Source organism: Oncorhynchus mykiss, chromosome 24 (assembly GCF_013265735.2).
Source record: "Oncorhynchus mykiss isolate Arlee chromosome 24, USDA_OmykA_1.1, whole genome shotgun sequence".
In the NCBI taxonomy this organism is placed as follows: Eukaryota; Metazoa; Chordata; class Actinopteri; order Salmoniformes; family Salmonidae; genus Oncorhynchus; species Oncorhynchus mykiss.
The window spans coordinates 35229460-35252615 of record NC_048588.1 but is presented as its reverse complement, the minus strand read 5'-3'; the positions used below and the strand labels follow the sequence as shown (position 1 = coordinate 35252615).

The 23156-nt window shown below is 40.8% G+C and overlaps 1 protein-coding gene across 2 annotated transcripts in view; it reads left to right on the top strand.

Moving 5' to 3' along the window:
* Nucleotides 1-23156, top strand: part of LOC110503425 (neprilysin-like) — a 181203-nt gene that overhangs the window by 4523 nt on the left and 153524 nt on the right. The window lies entirely within an intron of this gene.

The window sequence follows — 23156 nt, the reverse complement described above, 5'->3', positions numbered from 1 at the left end:
GAAAGAACAAAACCCTGTCTCTTTCTCTGTGATGTCATCTCTAATGGAATCCAGAAAGAACAAAACCCTGTCTCTTTCTCTGTGATGTCATCTCTAATGGAATCCAGAAAGAACAAAACCCTGTCTCTTTCTCTGTGATGTCATCTCTAATGGAATCCAGAAAGAACAAAATCCTGTCTCTTTCTCTGTGATGTCATCTCTAATGGAATCCAGAAAGAACAAAATCCTGTCTCTTTCTCTGTGATGTAATCTCTAATGGAATCCAGAAAGAACAAAACCCTGTCTCTTTCTCTGTGATGTCATCTCTAATGGAATCCAGAAAGAACAAAACCCTGTCTCTTTCTCTGTGATGTCATCTCTAATGGAATCCAGAAAGAACAAAACCCTGTCTCTTTCTCTGTGATGTCATCTCTAATGGAATCCAGAAAGAACAAAACCCTGTCCCTTTCTCTGTGATGTCATCTCTAATGGAATCCAGAAAGAACAAAACCCTGCCTCTTTCTCTGTGATGTCATCTCTAATGGAATCCAGAAAGAACAAAACCCTGCTTCTTTCTCTGTGATGTCATCTCTAATGGAATCCAGAAAGAACAAAACCCTGCCTCTTTCTCTGTGATGTCATCTCTAATGGAATCCACAAAGAACAAAACCCTGTCTCTTTCTCTGTGATGTAATCTCTAATGGAATCCAGAAAGAACAAAACCCTGTCTCTTTCTCTGTGATGTCATCTCTAATGGAATCCAGAAAGAACAAAACCCTGTCCCTTTCTCTGTGATGTCATCTCTAATGGAATCCAGAAAGAACAAAACCCTGTCTCTTTCTCTGTGATGTCATCTCTAATGGAATCCAGAAATAACGAAACCCTGCCTCTTTCTCTGTGATGTCATCTCTAATGGAATCCAGAAAGAACAAAACCCTGTCTCTTTCTCTGTGATGTCATCTCTAATGGAATCCAGAAAGAATGAAACCCTGTCTCTTTCTCTGTGATGTCATCTCTAATGGAATCCAGAAAGAACAAAACCCTGTCCCTTTCTCTGTGATGTCATCTCTAATGGAATCCAGAAAGAACGAAACCCTGTCTCTTTCTCTGTGATGTCATCTCTAATGGAATCCAGAAAGAACAAAACCCTGTCTCTTTCTCTGTGATGTCATCTCTAATGGAATCCAGAAAGAACAAAACCCTGTCTCTTTCTCTGTGATGTCATCTCTAATGGAATCCAGAAAGAACAAAACCCTGTCTCTTTCTCTGTGATGTCATCTCTAATGGAATCCAGAAAGAACAAAATCCTGTCTCTTTCTCTGTGATGTCATCTCTAATGGAATCCAGAAAGAACAAAATCCTGTCTCTTTCTCTGTGATGTAATCTCTAATGGAATCCAGAAAGAACAAAACCCTGTCTCTTTCTCTGTGATGTCATCTCTAATGGAATCCAGAAAGAACAAAACCCTGTCTCTTTCTCTGTGATGTCATCTCTAATGGAATCCAGAAAGAACAAAACCCTGTCTCTTTCTCTGTGATGTCATCTCTAATGGAATCCAGAAAGAACAAAACCCTGTCCCTTTCTCTGTGATGTCATCTCTAATGGAATCCAGAAAGAACAAAACCCTGCCTCTTTCTCTGTGATGTCATCTCTAATGGAATCCAGAAAGAACAAAACCCTGCTTCTTTCTCTGTGATGTCATCTCTAATGGAATCCAGAAAGAACAAAACCCTGCCTCTTTCTCTGTGATGTCATCTCTAATGGAATCCACAAAGAACAAAACCCTGTCTCTTTCTCTGTGATGTAATCTCTAATGGAATCCAGAAAGAACAAAACCCTGTCTCTTTCTCTGTGATGTCATCTCTAATGGAATCCAGAAAGAACAAAACCCTGTCCCTTTCTCTGTGATGTCATCTCTAATGGAATCCAGAAAGAACAAAACCCTGTCTCTTTCTCTGTGATGTCATCTCTAATGGAATCCAGAAATAACGAAACCCTGCCTCTTTCTCTGTGATGTCATCTCTAATGGAATCCAGAAAGAACAAAACCCTGTCCCTTTCTCTGTGATGTCACCTCTAATGGAATCCAGAAAGAACAAAACCCTGTCTCTTTCTCTGTGATGTCATCTCTAATGGAATCCAGAAAGAACGAAACCCTGTCTCTTTCTCTGTGATGTCATCTCTAATGGAATCCAGAAAGAACAAAACCCTGTCCCTTTCTCTGTGATGTCATCTCTAATGGAATCCAGAAAGAACAAAACCCTGTCTCTTTCTCTGTGATGTCATCTCTAATGGAATCCAGAAAGAACAAAACCCTGTCTCTTTCTCTGTGATGTCATCTCTAATGGAATCCAGAAAGAACAAAACCCTGTCCCTTTCTCTGTGATGTCATCTCTAATGGAATCCAGAAAGAACAAAACCCTGCCTCTTTCTCTGTGATGTCATCTCTAATGGAATCCAGAAAGAACAAAACCCTGCTTCTTTCTCTGTGATGTCATCTCTAATGGAATCCAGAAAGAACAAAACCCTGCCTCTTTCTCTGTGATGTCATCTCTAATGGAATCCACAAAGAACAAAACCCTGTCTCTTTCTCTGTGATGTCATCTCTAATGGAATCCAGAAAGAACAAAACCCTGTCTCTTTCTCTGTGATGTCATCTCTAATGGAATCCAGAAAGAACAAAACCCTGTCCCTTTCTCTGTGATGTCATCTCTAATGGAATCCAGAAAGAACAAAACCCTGTCTCTTTCTCTGTGATGTCATCTCTAATGGAATCCAGAAATAACGAAACCCTGCCTCTTTCTCTGTGATGTCATCTCTAATGGAATCCAGAAAGAACAAAACCCTGTCCCTTTCTCTGTGATGTCACCTCTAATGGAATCCAGAAAGAACAAAACCCTGTCTCTTTCTCTGTGATGTCATCTCTAATGGAATCCAGAAAGAACGAAACCCTGTCTCTTTCTCTGTGATGTCATCTCTAATGGAATCCAGAAAGAACAAAACCCTGTCCCTTTCTCTGTGATGTCATCTCTAATGGAATCCAGAAAGAACGAAACCCTGTCTCTTTCTCTGTGATGTCATCTCTAATGGAATCCAGAAAGAACAAAACCCTGTCTCTTTCTCTGTTATGTCATCTCTAATGGAATCCAGAAAGAACAAAACCCTGTCTCTTTCTCTGTGATGTCATCTCTAATGGAATCCAGAAAGAACAAAACCCTGTCTCTTTCTCTGTGATGTCATCTCTAATGGAATCCAGAAAGAACAAAATCCTGTCTCTTTCTCTGTGATGTCATCTCTAATGGAATCCAGAAAGAACAAAATCCTGTCTCTTTCTCTGTGATGTCATCTCTAATGGAATCCAGAAAGAACAAAACCCTGTCTCTTTCTCTGTGATGTCATCTCTAATGGAATCCAGAAAGAACAAAACCCTGTCTCTTTCTCTGTGATGTCATCTCTAATGGAATCCAGAAAGAACAAAACCCTGTCTCTTTCTCTGTGATGTCATCTCTAATGGAATCCAGAAAGAACAAAACCCTGTCCCTTTCTCTGTGATGTCATCTCTAATGGAATCCAGAAAGAACAAAACCCTGCCTCTTTCTCTGTGATGTCATCTCTAATGGAATCCAGAAAGAACAAAACCCTGCTTCTTTCTCTGTGATGTCATCTCTAATGGAATCCAGAAAGAACAAAACCCTGCCTCTTTCTCTGTGATGTCATCTCTAATGGAATCCACAAAGAACAAAACCCTGTCTCTTTCTCTGTGATGTAATCTCTAATGGAATCCAGAAAGAACAAAACCCTGTCTCTTTCTCTGTGATGTCATCTCTAATGGAATCCAGAAAGAACAAAACCCTGTCCCTTTCTCTGTGATGTCATCTCTAATGGAATCCAGAAAGAACAAAACCCTGTCTCTTTCTCTGTGATGTCATCTCTAATGGAATCCAGAAATAACGAAACCCTGCCTCTTTCTCTGTGATGTCATCTCTAATGGAATCCAGAAAGAACAAAACCCTGTCCCTTTCTCTGTGATGTCACCTCTAATGGAATCCAGAAAGAACAAAACCCTGTCTCTTTCTCTGTGATGTCATCTCTAATGGAATCCAGAAAGAACGAAACCCTGTCTCTTTCTCTGTGATGTCATCTCTAATGGAATCCAGAAAGAACGAAACCCTGTCTCTTTCTCTGTGATGTCATCTCTAATGGAATCCAGAAAGAACAAAACCCTGTCCCTTTCTCTGTGATGTCATCTCTAATGGAATCCAGAAAGAACAAAACCCTGTCTCTTTCTCTGTGATGTCATCTCTAATGGAATCCAGAAAGAACAAAACCCTGTCTCTTTCTCTGTGATGTCATCTCTAATGGAATCCAGAAAGAACAAAACCCTGTCCCTTTCTCTGTGATGTCATCTCTAATGGAATCCAGAAAGAACAAAACCCTGCCTCTTTCTCTGTGATGTCATCTCTAATGGAATCCAGAAAGAACAAAACCCTGCTTCTTTCTCTGTGATGTCATCTCTAATGGAATCCAGAAAGAACAAAACCCTGCCTCTTTCTCTGTGATGTCATCTCTAATGGAATCCACAAAGAACAAAACCCTGTCTCTTTCTCTGTGATGTCATCTCTAATGGAATCCAGAAAGAACAAAACCCTGTCTCTTTCTCTGTGATGTCATCTCTAATGGAATCCAGAAAGAACAAAACCCTGTCCCTTTCTCTGTGATGTCATCTCTAATGGAATCCAGAAAGAACAAAACCCTGTCTCTTTCTCTGTGATGTCATCTCTAATGGAATCCAGAAATAACGAAACCCTGCCTCTTTCTCTGTGATGTCATCTCTAATGGAATCCAGAAAGAACAAAACCCTGTCCCTTTCTCTGTGATGTCACCTCTAATGGAATCCAGAAAGAACAAAACCCTGTCTCTTTCTCTGTGATGTCATCTCTAATGGAATCCAGAAAGAATGAAACCCTGTCTCTTTCTCTGTGATGTCATCTCTAATGGAATCCAGAAAGAACAAAACCCTGTCCCTTTCTCTGTGATGTCATCTCTAATGGAATCCAGAAAGAACGAAACCCTGTCTCTTTCTCTGTGATGTCATCTCTAATGGAATCCAGAAAGAACAAAACCCTGTCTCTTTCTCTGTGATGTCATCTCTAATGGAATCCAGAAAGAACAAAATCCTGTCTCTTTCTCTGTGATGTCATCTCTAATGGAATCCAGAAAGAACAAAACCCTGTCTCTTTCTCTGTGATGTCATCTCTAATGGAATCCAGAAAGAACAAAACCCTGTCTCTTTCTCTGTGATGTCATCTCTAATGGAATCCAGAAAGAACAAAATCCTGTCTCTTTCTCTGTGATGTCATCTCTAATGGAATCCAGAAAGAACAAAATCCTGTCTCTTTCTCTGTGATGTCATCTCTAATGGAATCCAGAAAGAACAAAACCCTGTCTCTTTCTCTGTGATGTCATCTCTAATGGAATCCAGAAAGAACAAAACCCTGTCTCTTTCTCTGTGATGTCATCTCTAATGGAATCCAGAAAGAACAAAACCCTGTCTCTTTCTCTGTGATGTCATCTCTAATGGAATCCAGAAAGAACAAAACCCTGTCCCTTTCTCTGTGATGTCATCTCTAATGGAATCCAGAAAGAACAAAACCCTGCCTCTTTCTCTGTGATGTCATCTCTAATGGAATCCAGAAAGAACAAAACCCTGCTTCTTTCTCTGTGATGTCATCTCTAATGGAATCCAGAAAGAACAAAACCCTGCCTCTTTCTCTGTGATGTCATCTCTAATGGAATCCACAAATATCAAAACCCTGTCTCTTTCTCTGTGATGTAATCTCTAATGGAATCCAGAAAGAACAAAACCCTGTCTCTTTCTCTGTGATGTCATCTCTAATGGAATCCAGAAAGAACAAAACCCTGTCCCTTTCTCTGTGATGTCATCTCTAATGGAATCCAGAAAGAACAAAACCCTGTCTCTTTCTCTGTGATGTCATCTCTAATGGAATCCAGAAATAACGAAACCCTGCCTCTTTCTCTGTGATGTCATCTCTAATGGAATCCAGAAAGAACAAAACCCTGTCCCTTTCTCTGTGATGTCACCTCTAATGGAATCCAGAAAGAACAAAACCCTGTCTCTTTCTCTGTGATGTCATCTCTAATGGAATCCAGAAAGAACGAAACCCTGTCTCTTTCTCTGTGATGTCATCTCTAATGGAATCCAGAAAGAACAAAACCCTGTCCCTTTCTCTGTGATGTCATCTCTAATGGAATCCAGAAAGAACAAAACCCTGTCTCTTTCTCTGTGATGTCATCTGTAATGGAATCCAGAAAGAACAAAACCCTGTCCCTTTCTCTGTGATGTCATCTCTAATGGAATCCAGAAAGAACAAAACCCTGTCTCTTTCTCTGTGATGTCATCTCTAATGGAATCCAGAAAGAACAAAACCCTGTCTCTTTCTCTGTGATGTCATCTCTAATGGAATCCAGAAAGAACAAAATCCTGTCCCTTTCTCTGTGATGTAATCTCTAATGGAATCCAGAAAGAACAAAACCCTGTCTCTTTCTCTGTGATGTCATCTCTAATGGAATCCAGAAAGAACAAAACCCTGTCTCTTTCTCTGTGATGTCATCTCTAATGGAATCCAGAAAGAACAAAACCCTGTCCCTTTCTCTGTGATGTCATCTCTAATGGAATCCAGAAAGAACAAAACCCTGTCTCTTTCTCTGTGATGTCATCTGTAATGGAATCCAGAAAGAACAAAACCCTGTCCCTTTCTCTGTGATGTCATCTCTAATGGAATCCAGAAAGAACAAAACCCTGTCTCTTTCTCTGTGATGTCATCTCTAATGGAATCCAGAAAGAACAAAACCCTGTCTCTTTCTCTGTGATGTCATCTCTAATGGAATCCAGAAAGAACAAAATCCTGTCCCTTTCTCTGTGATGTAATCTCTAATGGAATCCAGAAAGAACAAAACCCTGTCTCTTTCTCTGTGATGTCATCTCTAATGGAATCCAGAAAGAACAAAACCCTGTCTCTTTCTCTGTGATGTCATCTCTAATGGAATCCAGAAAGAACACAACTCTGTCTCTTTCTCTGTGATGTCATCTCTAATGGAATCCAGAAAGAACAAAACCCTGTCTCTTTCTCTGTGATGTCATCTCTAATGGAATCCAGAAAGAACAAAACCCTGTCCCTTTCTCTGTGATGTCATCTCTAATGGAATCCAGAAAGAACAAAACCCTGTCTCTTTCTCTGTGATGTCATCTCTAATGGAATCCAGAAAGAACAAAACCCTCTCTCTTTCTCTGTGATGTCATCTCTAATGGAATCCAGAAAGAACAAAACCCTGTCTCTTTCTCTGTGATGTCATCTCTAATGGAATCTAGAAAGAACAAAACCCTGTCTCTTTCTCTGTGATGTCATCTCTAATGGAATCCAGAAAGAACAAAACCCTGTCTCTTTCTCTGTGATGTCATCTCTAATGGAATCCAGAAAGAACAAAACCCTGTCCCTTTCTCTGTGATGTCATCTCTAATGGAATCCAGAAAGAACAACACCCTGTCCCTTTCTCTGTGATGTCATCTCTAATGGAATCCAGACAGAACAAAACCCTGTCTCTTTCTCTGTGATGTCATCTCTAATGGAATCCAGAAAGAACAAAACCCTGTCCCTTTCTCTGTGATGTCATCTCTAATGGAATCCAGAAAGAACAAAACCCTGTCTCTCTCTCTGTGATGTCATCTCTAATGGAATCCAGAAAGAACAAAACCCTGTCCCTTTCTCTGTGATGTCATCTCTAATGGAATCCAGAAAGAACAAAATCCTGTCTCTTTCTCTGTGATGTCATCTCTAATGGAATCCAGAAAGAACAAAATCCTGTCTCTTTCTCTGTGATGTCATCTCTAATGGAATCCAGAAAGAACAAAACCCTGTCTCTTTCTCTGTGATGTCATCTCTAATGGAATCCAGAAAGAACAAAATCCTGTCTCTTTCTCTGTGATGTCATCTCTAATGGAATCCAGAAAGAACAAAACCCTGTCTCTTTCTCTGTGATGTCATCTCTAATGGAATCCAGAAAGAACAAAACCCTGTCTCTTTCTCTGTGATGTCATCTCTAATGGAATCCAGAAAGAACAAAACCCTGTCTCTTTCTCTGTGATGTCATCTCTAATGGAATCCAGAAAGAACAAAACCCTGTCTCTTTCTCTGTGATGTCATCTGTAATGGAATCCAGAAAGAACAAAACCCTGTCCCTTTCTCTGTGATGTCATCTCTAATGGAATCCAGAAAGAACAAAACCCTGTCTCTTTCTCTGTGATGTCATCTCTAATGGAATCCAGAAAGAACAAAACCCTGTCTCTTTCTCTGTGATGTCATCTCTAATGGAATCCAGAAAGAACAAAATCCTGTCCCTTTCTCTGTGATGTAATCTCTAATGGAATCCAGAAAGAACAAAACCCTGTCTCTTTCTCTGTGATGTCATCTCTAATGGAATCCAGAAAGAACAAAACCCTGTCTCTTTCTCTGTGATGTCATCTCTAATGGAATCCAGAAAGAACAAAACCCTGTCTCTTTCTCTGTGATGTCATCTCTAATGGAATCCAGAAAGAACAAAACCCTGTCTCTTTCTCTGTGATGTCATCTCTAATGGAATCCAGAAAGAACACAACTCTGTCTCTTTCTCTGTGATGTCATCTCTAATGGAATCCAGAAAGAACAAAACCCTGTCTCTTTCTCTGTGATGTCATCTCTAATGGAATCCAGAAAGAACAAAACCCTGTCCCTTTCTCTGTGATGTCATCTCTAATGGAATCCAGAAAGAACAAAACCCTGTCTCTTTCTCTGTGATGTCATCTCTAATGGAATCCAGAAAGAACAAAACCCTCTCTCTTTCTCTGTGATGTCATCTCTAATGGAATCCAGAAAGAACAAAACCCTGTCTCTTTCTCTGTGATGTCATCTCTAATGGAATCTAGAAAGAACAAAACCCTGTCTCTTTCTCTGTGATGTCATCTCTAATGGAATCCAGAAAGAACAAAACCCTGTCTCTTTCTCTGTGATGTCATCTCTAATGGAATCCAGAAAGAACAAAACCCTGTCCCTTTCTCTGTGATGTCATCTCTAATGGAATCCAGAAAGAACAACACCCTGTCCCTTTCTCTGTGATGTCATCTCTAATGGAATCCAGAAAGAACAAAACCCTGTCTCTTTCTCTGTGATGTCATCTCTAATGGAATCCAGAAAGAACAAAACCCTGTCCCTTTCTCTGTGATGTCATCTCTAATGGAATCCAGAAAGAACAAAACCCTGTCTCTTTCTCTGTGATGTCATCTCTAATGGAATCCAGAAAGAACAAAACCCTGTCCCTTTCTCTGTGATGTCATCTCTAATGGAATCCAGAAAGAACAAAACCCTGTCTCTTTCTCTGTGATGTCATCTCTAATGGAATCCAGAAAGAACAAAACCCTGCCTCTTTCTCTGTGATGTCATCTCTAATGGAATCCAGAAAGAACAAAACCCTGTCTCTTTCTCTGTGATGTCATCTCTAATGGAATCCAGAAAGAACAAAACCCTGTCTCTTTCTCTGTGATGTCATCTCTAATGGAATCCAGAAAGAACAAAACCCTGTCTCTTTCTCTGTGATGTCATCTCTAATGGAATCCAGAATGAACAAAACCCTGTCTCTTTCTCTGTGATGTCATCTCTAATGGAATCCAGAAAGAACAAAACCCTGTCTCTTTCTCTGTGATGTCATCTCTAATGGAATCCAGAAAGAACAAAACCCTGTCTCTTTCTCTGTGATGTCATCTCTAATGGAATCCAGAAAGAACGAAACCCTGTCTCTTTCTCTGTGATGTCATCTCTAATGGAATCCAGAAATAACGAAACCCTGTCTCTTTCTCTGTGATGTCATCTCTAATGGAATCCAGAAAGAACAAAATCCTGTCTCTTTCTCTGTGATGTCATCTCTAATGGAATCCAGAAAGAACAAAATCCTGTCTCTTTCTCTGTGATGTCATCTCTAATGGAATCCAGAAAGAACAAAACCCTGTCTCTTTCTCTGTGATGTCATTCTAATGGAATCCAGAAATAACAAAACCCTGTCTCTTTCTCTGTGATGTCATCTCTAATGGAATCCTGAAAGAACAAAACCCTGTCTCTTTCTCTGTGATGTCATTCTAATGGAATCCACAAAGAACAAAACCCTGTCTCTTTCTCTGTGATGTCATCTCTAATGGAATCCAGAAAGAACAAAACCCTGTCTCTTTCTCTGTGATGTCATCTCTAATGGAATCCAGAAAGAACAAAACCCTGCCTCTTTCTCTGTGATGTCATCTCTAATGGAATCCAGAAAGAACAAAACCCTGTCTCTTTCTCTGTGATGTCATCTCTAATGGAATCCAGAAAGAACAAAACCCTGTCTCTTTCTCTGTGATGTCATCTCTAATGGAATCCTGAAAGAACAAAACCCTGTCTCTTTCTCTGTGATGTCATCTCTAATGGAATCCAGAAAGAACAAAACCCTGTCTCTTTCTCTGTGATGTCATCTCTAATGGAATCCAGAAAGAACAAAACCCTGCCTCTTTCTCTGTGATGTCATCTCTAATTGAATCCAGAAAGAACAAAACCCTGTCTCTTTCTCTGTGATGTCATCTCTAATGGAATCCACAAAGAACAAAACCGTGTCCTCAAACATTTACATTCAATTAAATCATTTTTCTTGATCAAATAACATGGAATACAACCTATTTCTGTGCAGCATTAGTTTACCATTCTTACAAACCACTTAAACCAAACCACGTACTTTACAAACCACTTACTCTATTGTACATAGGCTGGTCACCTAGGTTTGTACCTGTAGACTTTCTATCACCATGACGATATAACAATGTAAAATACAGTAATTGAGTACATGGAGACATCAAGTGGTTTGTGATGATGTGTCTCAGTTAGATCATGGCGCTTGAAATACTAAGGGTTGTGGGTTTGATTCCGACGGTGAACCAGTACGAAAAAGTATAGAAATGTATGGATTCACTACTGTAAGTTGCTCTGGATAAGAGCGTCTACTAAGATGGAAAAGGAATGAATAGACCATTTCAGTTTTCACATTTAAATAAGTTACATTTGCAAAGCTTTTCAAGAAACTGAAAAACATATATTAAGCAAGCATTTTATATTCCACAAGTATTATCAGATTAACTGTTTTTTACTTACAAGTTACAAATGCTGGTAAACACTGAAATACATTTAGTATTTTTTTTAAACAAAAGTAGTGCACTGGGCCTTTACTAGTCCTGTATTAGAGTAGTACTAACTCTAACCCTTCACTAGTCCTGTATTAGAGTAGTACTAACCCTTTACTAGTCCTGTATTAGAGTAGTACTAACTCTAACCCTTCACTAGTCCTGTATTAGAGTAGTACTAACCCTTTACTAGTCCTGTATTAGAGTAGTACTAACTCTAACCCTTTACTAGTCCTGTATTAGAGTAGTACTAACTCTAACCCTTTACTAGTCCTGTATTAGAGTAGTACTAACTCTAACCCTTTACTAGTCCTGTATTAGAGTAGTACTAACTCTAACCCTTTACTAGTCCTGTATTAGAGTAGTACTAACCCTTTACTAGTCCTGTATTAGAGTAGTACTAACTCTAACCCTTTACTAGTCCTGTATTAGAGTAGTACTAACCCTTTACTAGTCCTGCATTAGAGTAGTACTAACTCTAACCCTTCACTAGTCCTGTATTAGAGTAGTACTAACCCTTTACTAGTTCTTTATTAGAGTAGTACTAACCCTTTACTAGTCCTGTATTAGAGTAGTACTAACTCTAACCCTTCACTAGTCCTGTATTAGAGTAGTACTAACTCTAACCCTTTACTAGTCCTGTATTAGAGTAGTACTAACTCTAACCCTTCACTAGTCCTGTATTAGAGTAGTACTAACCCTTTACTAGTCCTTTATTAGAGTAGTACTAACCCTTTACTAGTCCTGTATTAGAGTAGTACTAACTCTAACCCTTCACTAGTCCTGTATTAGAGTAGTACTAACTCTAACCCTTTACTAGTCCTGTATTAGAGTAGTACTAACTCTAACCCTTCACTAGTCCTGTATTAGAGTAGTACTAACCCTTTACTAGTCCTTTATTAGAGTAGTACTAACCCTTTACTAGTCCTGTATTAGAGTAGTACTAACCCTTTACTAGTCCTGTATTAGAGTAGTACTAACCCTTTACTAGTCCTGTATTAGAGTAGTACTAACCCTTTACTAGTCCTGTATTAGAGTAGTACTAACCCTTTACTAGTCCTGTATTAGAGTAGTACTAACCCTTTACTTGTCCTGTATTAGAGTAGTACTAACCCTTTACTAGTCCTTTATTAGAGTAGTACTAACCCTTTACTAGTCCTGTATTAGAGTAGTACTAACCCTAACCCTTTACTAGTCCTGTATTAGAGTAGTACTAACCCTTTACTAGTCCTGTATTAGAGTAGTACTAACTCAAACCTTTTACTAGTCCTGTATTAGAGTAGTACTAACCCTTTACTAGTCCTGTATTAGAGTAGTACTAACTCGAACCCTTTACTAGTCCTGTATTAGAGTAGTACTAACTCTAACCCTTTACTAGTCCTGTATTAGAGTAGTACTAACCCTAACCCTTTACTAGTCCTGTATTAGAGTAGTACTAACCCTTTACTAGTCCTGTATTAGAGTAGTACTAACCCTAACCCTTTACTAGTCCTGTATTAGAGTAGTACTAACCCTTTACTAGTCTTGTATTAGAGTAGTACTAACCCTTTACTAGTCCTGTATTAGAGTAGTACTAACCCTTTACTAGTCCTGTATTAGAGTAGTACTAACCCTTTACTAGTCCTGTATTAAAGTAGTACTAAGTCTAACCCTTTACTAGTCCTGTATTAGAGTAGTACCGCGGCTACGTACTACCGTCTCTCTACTACCCTCTCTCTACTACCCTCTCTCTACTACCCTCTCTCTACTACCGTCTCTCTACTGCCCTCTCTCTACTACCCTCTCTCTACTACCCTCTCTCTACTACCGTCTCTCTACTACCGTCTGTCTCTAGTGCCTGACAGGAATATGGCTCACACACACAGTCCTGCTGCAGCCCTCCATATGTCTCTCAGTCTATGTATTATCAACCTATAGCCTGAGGAGACGACACATCTAACATAAGATGCCTGAGGAGACGACACATCTAACATATGATGCCTGAGGAGACGACACATCTCACATATGATGCCCGAGGAGACGACACATCTAACATATAATGCCTGAGGAGACGACACATCTAACATATGATGCCTGAGGAGACAACACATCTAACATATGATGCCTGAGGAGACGACACATCTAACATATGATGCCTGAGGAGACAACACATCTAACATATGATGCCTGAGGAGACGACACATCTAACATATGATGCCTGAGGAGACGACACATCTAACATATGATGCCTGAGGAGACAACACATCTAACATATGATGCCCTGAGGAGACGACACATCTAACATATGATGCCTGAGGAGACGACACATCTAACATATGATGCCCGAGGAGACGACACATCTAACATATAATGCCTGAGGAGACGACACATCTAACATATGATGCCTGAGGAGACAACACATCTAACATATGATGCCTGAGGAGACGACACATCTAACATATGATGCCTGAGGAGACAACACATCTAACATATGATGCCTGAGGAGACGACACATCTAACATATGATGCCTGAGGAGACGACACATCTAACATATGATGCCTGAGGAGACAACACATCTAACATATGATGCCCTGAGGAGACGACACATCAAACATATGATGCCTGAGGAGACGACACATCATCTCAATTCTCATGAGTTACAGCAAAAGTGGTGTCAGAGTGTCTGGTGTTTTCTGCTCCTCCACTGAAATGGCCAATTATCGGTCCTCCTAATGTTCCTGACGTTAGGTGCCTAACAAGCCAAGCTTACAGATGTAGAACAGTAATGGACAGTGTTGTTCCATCTACGTGTTCAACCATTCTAAAGCCGTCCTTGAAGTAGACATCACACACCTGTGTGTGTGTGTGTGTGTGTGTGTGTGTGTGTGTGTGTGTGTGTGTGTGTGTGTGTGTGTGTGTGTGTGTGAAATGGAGGCAGAGGGACTTTGTCCCCTGGTCGGGTGCTCTCATCTCAGCCAGCTAACAGCAGGACCCTCCCTTCTGCAGACTCAGGTCACCTAACCCGATTGAAAGGTGTGTGTGTGTGGTACTTTACGTGTGGGGAACAATGTTTCATTTCCTGTTGAGGGAGAGCTAAATATGTACAATTTTCTTAGGAGTTGAACTATAACTGAGAGGCAGAGCTGATAATAATGGTGTTATTCTTTATCATGGTGTTGAGGAGGGTTGTACTTTATCATGGTGTTGAGGGTTGTTCTTTATCATGGTGTTGAGGGTTGTTCGTTATCATGGTGTTGGGGAGGGTTGTTCTTTATCATGGTGTTGAGGGTTGTTCTTTATCATGGTGTTGGGGAGGGTTGTTCTTTATCATGGTGTTGAGGGTTGTTCTTTATCATGGTGTTGAGGGTTGTTCGTCATCATGGTGTTGAGGGTTGTTCTTTATCATGGTGTTGGGAAGGGTTGTTCTTTATCATGGTGTTTAGGATGGTTGTTCTTTATCATGGTGTTGGGGAGGGTTGTTCTTTATCATGGTGTTGAGGGTTGTTCTTTATCATGGTGTTGGGGAGGGTTGTTCTTTATCATGGTGTTGAGGGTTGTTCTTTATCATGGTGTTGAGGGTTGTTCTTCATCATGGTGTTGAGGGTTGTTCTTCATCATGGTGTTGGGGGTTGTTCTTTATCATGGTGTTGAGGGTTGTTCTTTATCATGGTGTTGAGGGTTGTTCTTTATCATGGTGTTGAGGGTTGTTCTTTATCATGGTGTTGGGAAGGGTTGTTCTTTATCATGGTGTTTAGGATGGTTGTTCTTTATCATGGTGTTGGGGAGGGTTGTTCTTTATCATGGTGTTGAGGGTTGTTCTTTATCATGGTGTTGGGGAGGGTTGTTCTTTATCATGGTGTTGAGGGTTGTTCTTTATCATGGTGTTGAGGGTTGTTCTTCATCATGGTGTTGAGGGTTGTTCTTCATCATGGTGTTGGGGGTTGTTCTTTATCATGGTGTTGAGGGTTGTTCTTTATCATGGTGTTGGGGAGGGTTGGTCTTTATCATGGTGTTTAGGAGGGTTGTTCTTTATCATGGTGTTGGGGAGGGTTGTTCTTTATCATGGTGTTGAGGAGGGTTGTACTTTATCATGGTGTTGAGGAGGGTTGTTCTTTATCATGGTGTTGGGGAGGGTAGTTCTTTATCATGGTGTTGAGGAGGGTTGTTCTTTATCATGGTGTTGAGGAGGGTTGTTCTTTATCATGGTGTTGAGGAGGGTTGTTCTTTATCATGGTGTTGAGGAGGGTTGTTCTTTATCAGGGTGTTGGGGAGGGTTGTTCTTTATCATGGTGTTGAGGGTTGTTCTTTATCATGTTGTTGAGGGTTGTTCTTTATCATGGTGTTGAGGAGGGCTGTTCTTTATCATGGTGTTGAGGGTTGATCTTCATCATGGTGTTGAGGAGGGTTGTTCTTTATCATGGTGTTGAGGAGGGTTGTTCTTTATCATGGTGTTGGGGAGGGTTTTTATTTATCATGGTGTTGAAGGGGGTTGTTCTTTATCATGGTGTTGAGGAGGGTTGTTCTTTATCATGGTGTTGAGGAGGGTTGTTCTTTATCATGGTGTTGAGGAGGGTTGTTCTTTATCATGGTGTTGAGGAGGGTTGTTCTTTATCATGGTGTTGAGGAGGGTTGTTCTTTATCATGGTGTTGAGGGTTGTTCTTTATCATGGTGTTGAGGGTTGTTCTTTATCATGGTGTTGAGGAGGGTTGTTCTTTATCATGGTGTTGAGGAGGGTTGTTCTTTATCATGGTTTTGAGGGTTGTTCTTTATCATGGTGTGAAGGGTTGTTCATTATCATGGTGTTGAGGAGGGTTGTTCTTTATCATGGTGTTGGGGAGGGTTGTTCTTTATCATGGTGTTTGGGAAGGTTGTGCTTTATCATGGTGTTGGGGAGGGTTGTTCTTTATCATGGTGTTGAGGAGAGTTGTTCTTTATCATGGTGTTGAGGAGGGTTGTTCTTTATCATGGTGTTGAGGAGGGTTGTTCTTTATCATGGTGTTGAGGAGGGTTGTTCTTTATCATGGTGTTGAGGGTTGTTCTTTATCATGGTGTTGAGGGTTGTTCTTTATCATGGTGTTGAGGAGGGTTGTTCTTTATCATGGTGTTGAGGAGGGTTGTTCTTTATCATGGTGTTGAGGAGTGTTGTTCTTTATCATGGTGTTGAGGGTTGTTCTTTATCATGGTGTTGAGGAGGGTTGTTCTTTATCATGGTGTTGAGGAGGGTTGTTCTTTATCATGGTGTTGAGGAGGGTTGTTCTTTATCATGGTGTTGAGGAGGTTTGTTCTTTATCATGGTGTTGAGGAGGTTTGTTCTTTATCATGGTGTTGAGGAGGGTTGTTCTTTATCATGGTGTTGAGGAGATTTGTTCTTTATCATGGTGTTGGGGAGGGTTGTTCTTTATCATTGTGTTGAGGGTTGTTCTTCATCATGGTGTTGAGGAGGGTTGTTCTTTATCATGGTGTTGAGGAGGGTTGTTCTTTATCATGGTGTTGAGGAGGGTTGTTCTTTATCATGGTGTTGAGGAGGGTTGTTCTTTATCATGGGGTGGGGGGGGTTGTTCTTTATCATGGTGTTGAGGAGGGTTGTTCTTTATCATGGTGTTGAGGAGGGTTGTTCTTTATCATGGTGTTGGGGATGGTTGTTCTTTATCATGGTGTTGAGGAGGGTTCTTTATCATGGTGTTGAGGAGGGTTGTTCTTTATCATGGTGTTGAGGGTTGTTCTTTATCATGGTGTTGAGGAGGGTTGTTCTTTATCATGGTGTTGAGGAGGGTTATTCTTTATCATGGTGTTGAGGGTTGTTCTTTATCATGGTGTTGAGGGTTGTTCTTTATCATGGTGTTGAGGGTTGTTCTTTATCATGGTTTTGAGGGTTGTTATTTTTCAAGGTGTTGAGGGTTGTTCTTTATCATGGTGTTGAGGGTTGTTCTTTATTATGGTTTTGAGGAGGGTTGTTCTTTATCATGGTGTTGAGGAGGGTTGTTCTTTATCATGGTGTTGAGGAGGGTTGTTCTTTATCATGGTGTTGGGGAGGGTTGTTCTTTATCATGGTGTTGAGGGTTGTTCTTTATCATGGTGTTGATGAGGGTTGTTCTTTATCATGGTGTTGAGGAGGGTTGTTCTTTATCATGGTGTTGAGGAGGGTTGTTCTTTATCATGGGTTGGGGGGGGTTGTTCTTTATCATGGTGTTGAGGAGGGTTGTTCTTTATCATGGTGTTGGGGAGGGTTGTTCTTTATCATGGTGTTGAGGAGGGTTATTCTTTATCATGGTGTTGAGGGTTGTTCTTTATCATGGTGTTGAGGGTTGTTCTTTATCATGGTGTTGAGGGTTGTTCTTTATCATGGTTTTGAGGGTTGTTATTTTTCATGGTGTTGAGGGTTGTTCTTTATCATGGTGTTGAGGGTTGTTCTTTATTATGGTTTTGAGGAGGGTTGTTCTTTATCATGGTGTTGAGGAGGGTTGTTCTTTATCATGGTGTTGAGGAGGGTTGTTCTTTATCATGGTGTTGGGGAGGGTTGTTCTTTATCATGGTGTTGAGGGTTGTTCTTTATCATGGTGTTGATGAGGGTTGTTCTTTATCATGGTGTTGAGGAGGGTTGTTCTTTATCATGGTGTTGAGGAGGGTTGTTCTTTATCATGGGTTGGGGGGGGTTGTTCTTTATCATGGTGTTGAGGAGGGTTGTTCTTTATCATGGTGTTGGGGAGGGTTGTTCTTTATCATGGTGTTGAGGATGGTTGTTCTTTATCATGGTGTTGAGGAGGGTTGTTCTTTATCATGGTGTTGAGGAGGGTTGTTCTTTATCATGGTGTTGAGGGTTGTTCTTTATCATGGTGTTGAGGAGGGTTGTTCTTTATCATGGTGTTGAGGAGGGTTGTTCTTTATCATGGTGTTGGGGAGGGTTGTTCTTTATCATGGTGTTGAGGGTTGTTCTTTATCATGGTGTTGATGAGGGTTGTTCTTTATCATGGTGTTGAGGAGGGTTGTTCTTTATCATGGTGTTGAGGAGGGTTATTCTTTATCATGGTGTTGAGGGTTGTTCTTTATCATGGTGTTGAGGGTTGTTCTTTATCATGGTGTTGAGGGTTGTTCTTTATCATGGTTTTGAGGGTTGTTCTTTTTCATGGTGTTGAGGGTTGTTCTTTATCATGGTGTTGAGGGTTGTTCTTTATTATGGTTTTGAGGAGGGTTGTTCTTTATCATGGTGTTGAGGAGGGTTGTTCTTTATCATGGTGTTGAGGAGGGTTGTTCTTTATCATGGTGTTGGGGAGGGTTGTTCTTTATCATGGTGTTGAGGGTTGTTCTTTATCATGGTGTTGATGAGGGTTGTTCTTTATCATGGTGTTGAGGAGGGTTGTTCTTTATCATGGTGTTGAGGAGGGTTGTTCTTTATCATGGGTTGGGGGGGGGTTGTTCTTTATCATGGTGTTGAGGAGGGTTGTTCTTTATCATGGTGTTGGGGAGGGTTGTTCTTTATCATGGTGTTGAGGATGGTTGTTCTTTATCATGGTGTTGAGGAGGGTTGTTCTTTATCATGGTGTTGAGGAGGGTTGTTCTTTATCATGGTGTTGAGGGTTGTTCTTTATCATGGTGTTGAGGAGGGTTGTTCTTTATCATGGTGTTGAGGAGGGTTATTCTTTATCATGGTGTTGAGGGTTGTTCTTTATCATGGTGTTGAGGGTTGTTCATTATCATGGTGTTGAGGGTTGTTCTTTATCATGGTGTTGAGGGTTGTTCTTTATCATGGTGTTGGTGAGGGTTGTTCTTTATCATGGTGTTGAGGAGGGTTGTTCTTTATCATGGTGTTGAGAAGGGTTGTTCTTTATCATGGTGTTGGGGAGGGTTGTTCTTTATCATGGTGTTGAGGAGGGTTGTTCTTTATCATGGTGTTGAGGAGGGTTGTTCTTTATCATGGTGTTGAGGGTTGTTCTTTATCATGGTGTTGAGGAGGGTTGTTCTTTATCATGGTGTTGAGGAGGGTTGTTCTTTATCATGGTGTTGAGGAGGGTTGTTCTTTATCATGGTGATGAGGAGGGTTGTTCTTTATCATGGTGTTGAGGAGGGTTGTTCTTTATCATGGTGTTGAGGGTTGTTCTTTATCATGGTGTTGAGGAGGGTTGTTCTTTATCATGGTGTTGAGGAGGGTTGTTCTTTATCATGGTGTTGAGGAGTGTTGTTCTTTATCATGGTGTTGAGGGTTGTTCTTTATCATGGTGTTGAGGAGGGTTGTTCTTTATCATGGTGTTGAGGAGGGTTGTTCTTTATCATGGTGTTGAGGAGGGTTGTTCTTTATCATGGTGTTGAGGAGGGTTGTTCTTTATCATGGTGTTGAGGAGGTTTGTTCTTTATCATGGTGTTGAGGAGGTTTGTTCTTTATCATGGTGTTGAGGAGGGTTGTTCTTTATCATGGTGTTGAGGAGATTTGTTCTTTATCATGGTGTTGGGGAGGGTTATTCTTTATCATTGTGTTGAGGGTTGTTCTTCATCATGGTGTTGAGGAGGGTTGTTCTTTATCATGGTGTTGAGGAGGGTTGTTCTTTATCATGGTGTTGAGGAGGGTTGTTCTTTATCATGGTGTTGAGGAGGGTTGTTCTTTGTCATGGGGTGGGGGGGGTTGTTCTTTATCATGGTGTTGAGGAGGGTTGTTCTTTATCATGGTGTTGAGGAGGGTTGTTCTTTATCATGGTGTTGGGGATGGTTGTTCTTTATCATGGTGTTGAGGAGGGTTGTTCTTTATCATGGTGTTGAGAAGGGTTGTTCTTTATCATGGTGTTGGGGAGGGTTGTTCTTTATCATGGTGTTGAGGAGGGTTGTTCTTTATCATGGTGTTGAGGAGGGTTGTTCTTTATCATGGTGTTGAGGGTTGTTCTTTATCATGGTGTTGAGGAGGGTTGTTCTTTATCATGGTGTTGAGGAGGGTTGTTCTTTATCATGGTGTTGAGGAGGGTTGTTCTTTATCATGGTGATGAGGAGGGTTGTTCTTTATCATGGTGTTGAGGAGGGTTGTTCTTTATCATGGTGTTGAGGGTTGTTCTTTATCATGGTGTTGAGGAGGGTTGTTCTTTATCATGGTGTTGAGGAGGGTTGTTCTTTATCATGGTGTTGAGGAGTGTTGTTCTTTATCATGGTGTTGAGGGTTGTTCTTTATCATGGTGTTGAGGAGGGTTGTTCTTTATCATGGTGTTGAGGAGGGTTGTTCTTTATCATGGTGTTGAGGAGGGTTGTTCTTTATCATGGTGTTGAGGAGGGTTGTTCTTTATCATGGTGTTGAGGAGGTTTGTTCTTTATCATGGTGTTGAGGAGGTTTGTTCTTTATCATGGTGTTGAGGAGGGTTGTTCTTTATCATGGTGTTGAGGAGATTTGTTCTTTATCATGGTGTTGGGGAGGGTTGTTCTTTATCATTGTGTTGAGGGTTGTTCTTCATCATGGTGTTGAGGAGGGTTGTTCTTTATCATGGTGTTGAGGAGGGTTGTTCTTTATCATGGTGTTGAGGAGGGTTGTTCTTTATCATGGTGTTGAGGAGGGTTGTTCTTTATCATGGGGTGGGGGGGGTTGTTCTTTATCATGGTGTTGAGGAGGGTTGTTCTTTATCATGGTGTTGAGGAGGGTTGTTCTTTATCATGGTGTTGGGGATGGTTGTTCTTTATCATGGTGTTGAGGAGGGTTCTTTATCATGGTGTTGAGGAGGGTTGTTCTTTATCATGGTGTTGAGGGTTGTTCTTTATCATGGTGTTGAGGAGGGTTGTTCTTTATCATGGTGTTGAGGAGGGTTATTCTTTATCATGGTGTTGAGGGTTGTTCTTTATCATGGTGTTGAGGATTGTTCTTTATCATGGTGTTGAGGGTTGTTCTTTATCATGGTTTTGAGGGTTGTTATTTTTCATGGTGTTGAGGGTTGTTCTTTATCATGGTGTTGAGGGTTGTTCTTTATTATGGTTTTGAGGAGGGTTGTTCTTTATCATGGTGTTGAGGAGGGTTGTTCTTTATCATGGTGTTGAGGAGGGTTGTTCTTTATCATGGTGTTGGGGAGGGTTGTTCTTTATCATGGTGTTGAGGGTTGTTCTTTATCATGGTGTTGATGAGGGTTGTTCTTTATCATGGTGTTGAGGAGGGTTGTTCTTTATCATGGTGTTGAGGAGGGTTGTTCTTTATCATGGGTTGGGGGGGGGGTTGTTCTTTATCATGGTGTTGAGGAGGGTTGTTCTTTATCATGGTGTTGGGGAGGGTTGTTCTTTATCATGGTGTTGAGGAGGGTTATTCTTTATCATGGTGTTGAGGGTTGTTCTTTATCATGGTGTTGAGGGTTGTTCTTTATCATGGTGTTGAGGGTTGTTCTTTATCATGGTTTTGAGGGTTGTTATTTTTCATGGTGTTGAGGGTTGTTCTTTATCATGGTGTTGAGGGTTGTTCTTTATTATGGTTTTGAGGAGGGTTGTTCTTTATCATGGTGTTGAGGAGGGTTGTTCTTTATCATGGTGTTGAGGAGGGTTGTTCTTTATCATGGTGTTGGGGAGGGTTGTTCTTTATCATGGTGTTGAGGGTTGTTCTTTATCATGGTGTTGATGAGGGTTGTTCTTTATCATGGTGTTGAGGAGGGTTGTTCTTTATCATGGTGTTGAGGAGGGTTGTTCTTTATCATGGGTTGGGGGGGGTTGTTCTTTATCATGGTGTTGAGGAGGGTTGTTCTTTATCATGGTGTTGGGGAGGGTTGTTCTTTATCATGGTGTTGAGGATGGTTGTTCTTTATCATGGTGTTGAGGAGGGTTGTTCTTTATCATGGTGTTGAGGAGGGTTGTTCTTTATCATGGTGTTGAGGGTTGTTCTTTATCATGGTGTTGAGGAGGGTTGTTCTTTATCATGGTGTTGAGGAGGGTTGTTCTTTATCATGGTGTTGGGGAGGGTTGTTCTTTATCATGGTGTTGAGGGTTGTTCTTTATCATGGTGTTGATGAGGGTTGTTCTTTATCATGGTTTTGAGGAGGGTTGTTCTTTATCATGGTGTTGAGGAGGGTTATTCTTTATCATGGTGTTGAGGGTTGTTCTTTATCATGGTGTTGAGGGTTGTTCTTTATCATGGTGTTGAGGGTTGTTCTTTATCATGGTTTTGAGGGTTGTTCTTTTTCATGGTGTTGAGGGTTGTTCTTTATCATGGTGTTGAGGGTTGTTCTTTATTATGGTTTTGAGGAGGGTTGTTCTTTATCATGGTGTTGAGGAGGGTTTTTCTTTATCATGGTGTTGAGGAGGGTTGTTCTTTATCATGGTGTTGGGGAGGGTTGTTCTTTATCATGGTGTTGAGGGTTGTTCTTTATCATGGTGTTGATGAGGGTTGTTCTTTATCATGGTGTTGAGGAGGGTTGTTCTTTATCATGGTGTTGAGGAGGGTTGTTCTTTATCATGGGTTGGGGGGGGTTGTTCTTTATCATGGTGTTGAGGAGGGTTGTTCTTTATCATGGTGTTGGGGAGGGTTGTTCTTTATCATGGTGTTGAGGATGGTTGTTCTTTATCATGGTGTTGAGGAGGGTTGTTCTTTATCATGGTGTTGAGGAGGGTTGTTCTTTATCATGGTGTTGAGGGTTGTTCTTTATCATGGTGTTGAGGAGGGTTGTTCTTTATCATGGTGTTGAGGAGGGTTATTCTTTATCATGGTGTTGAGGGTTGTTCTTTATCATGGTGTTGAGGGTTGTTCATTATCATGGTGTTGAGGGTTGTTCTTTATCATGGTGTTGAGGGTTGTTCTTTATCATGGTGTTGGTGAGGGTTGTTCTTTATCATGGTGTTGAGGAGGGTTGTTCTTTATCATGGTGTTGAGAAGGGTTGTTCTTTATCATGGTGTTGGGGAGGGTTGTTCTTTATCATGGTGTTGAGGAGGGTTGTTCTTTATCATGGTGTTGAGGAGGGTTGTTCTTTATCATGGTGTTGAGGGTTGTTCTTTATCATGGTGTTGAG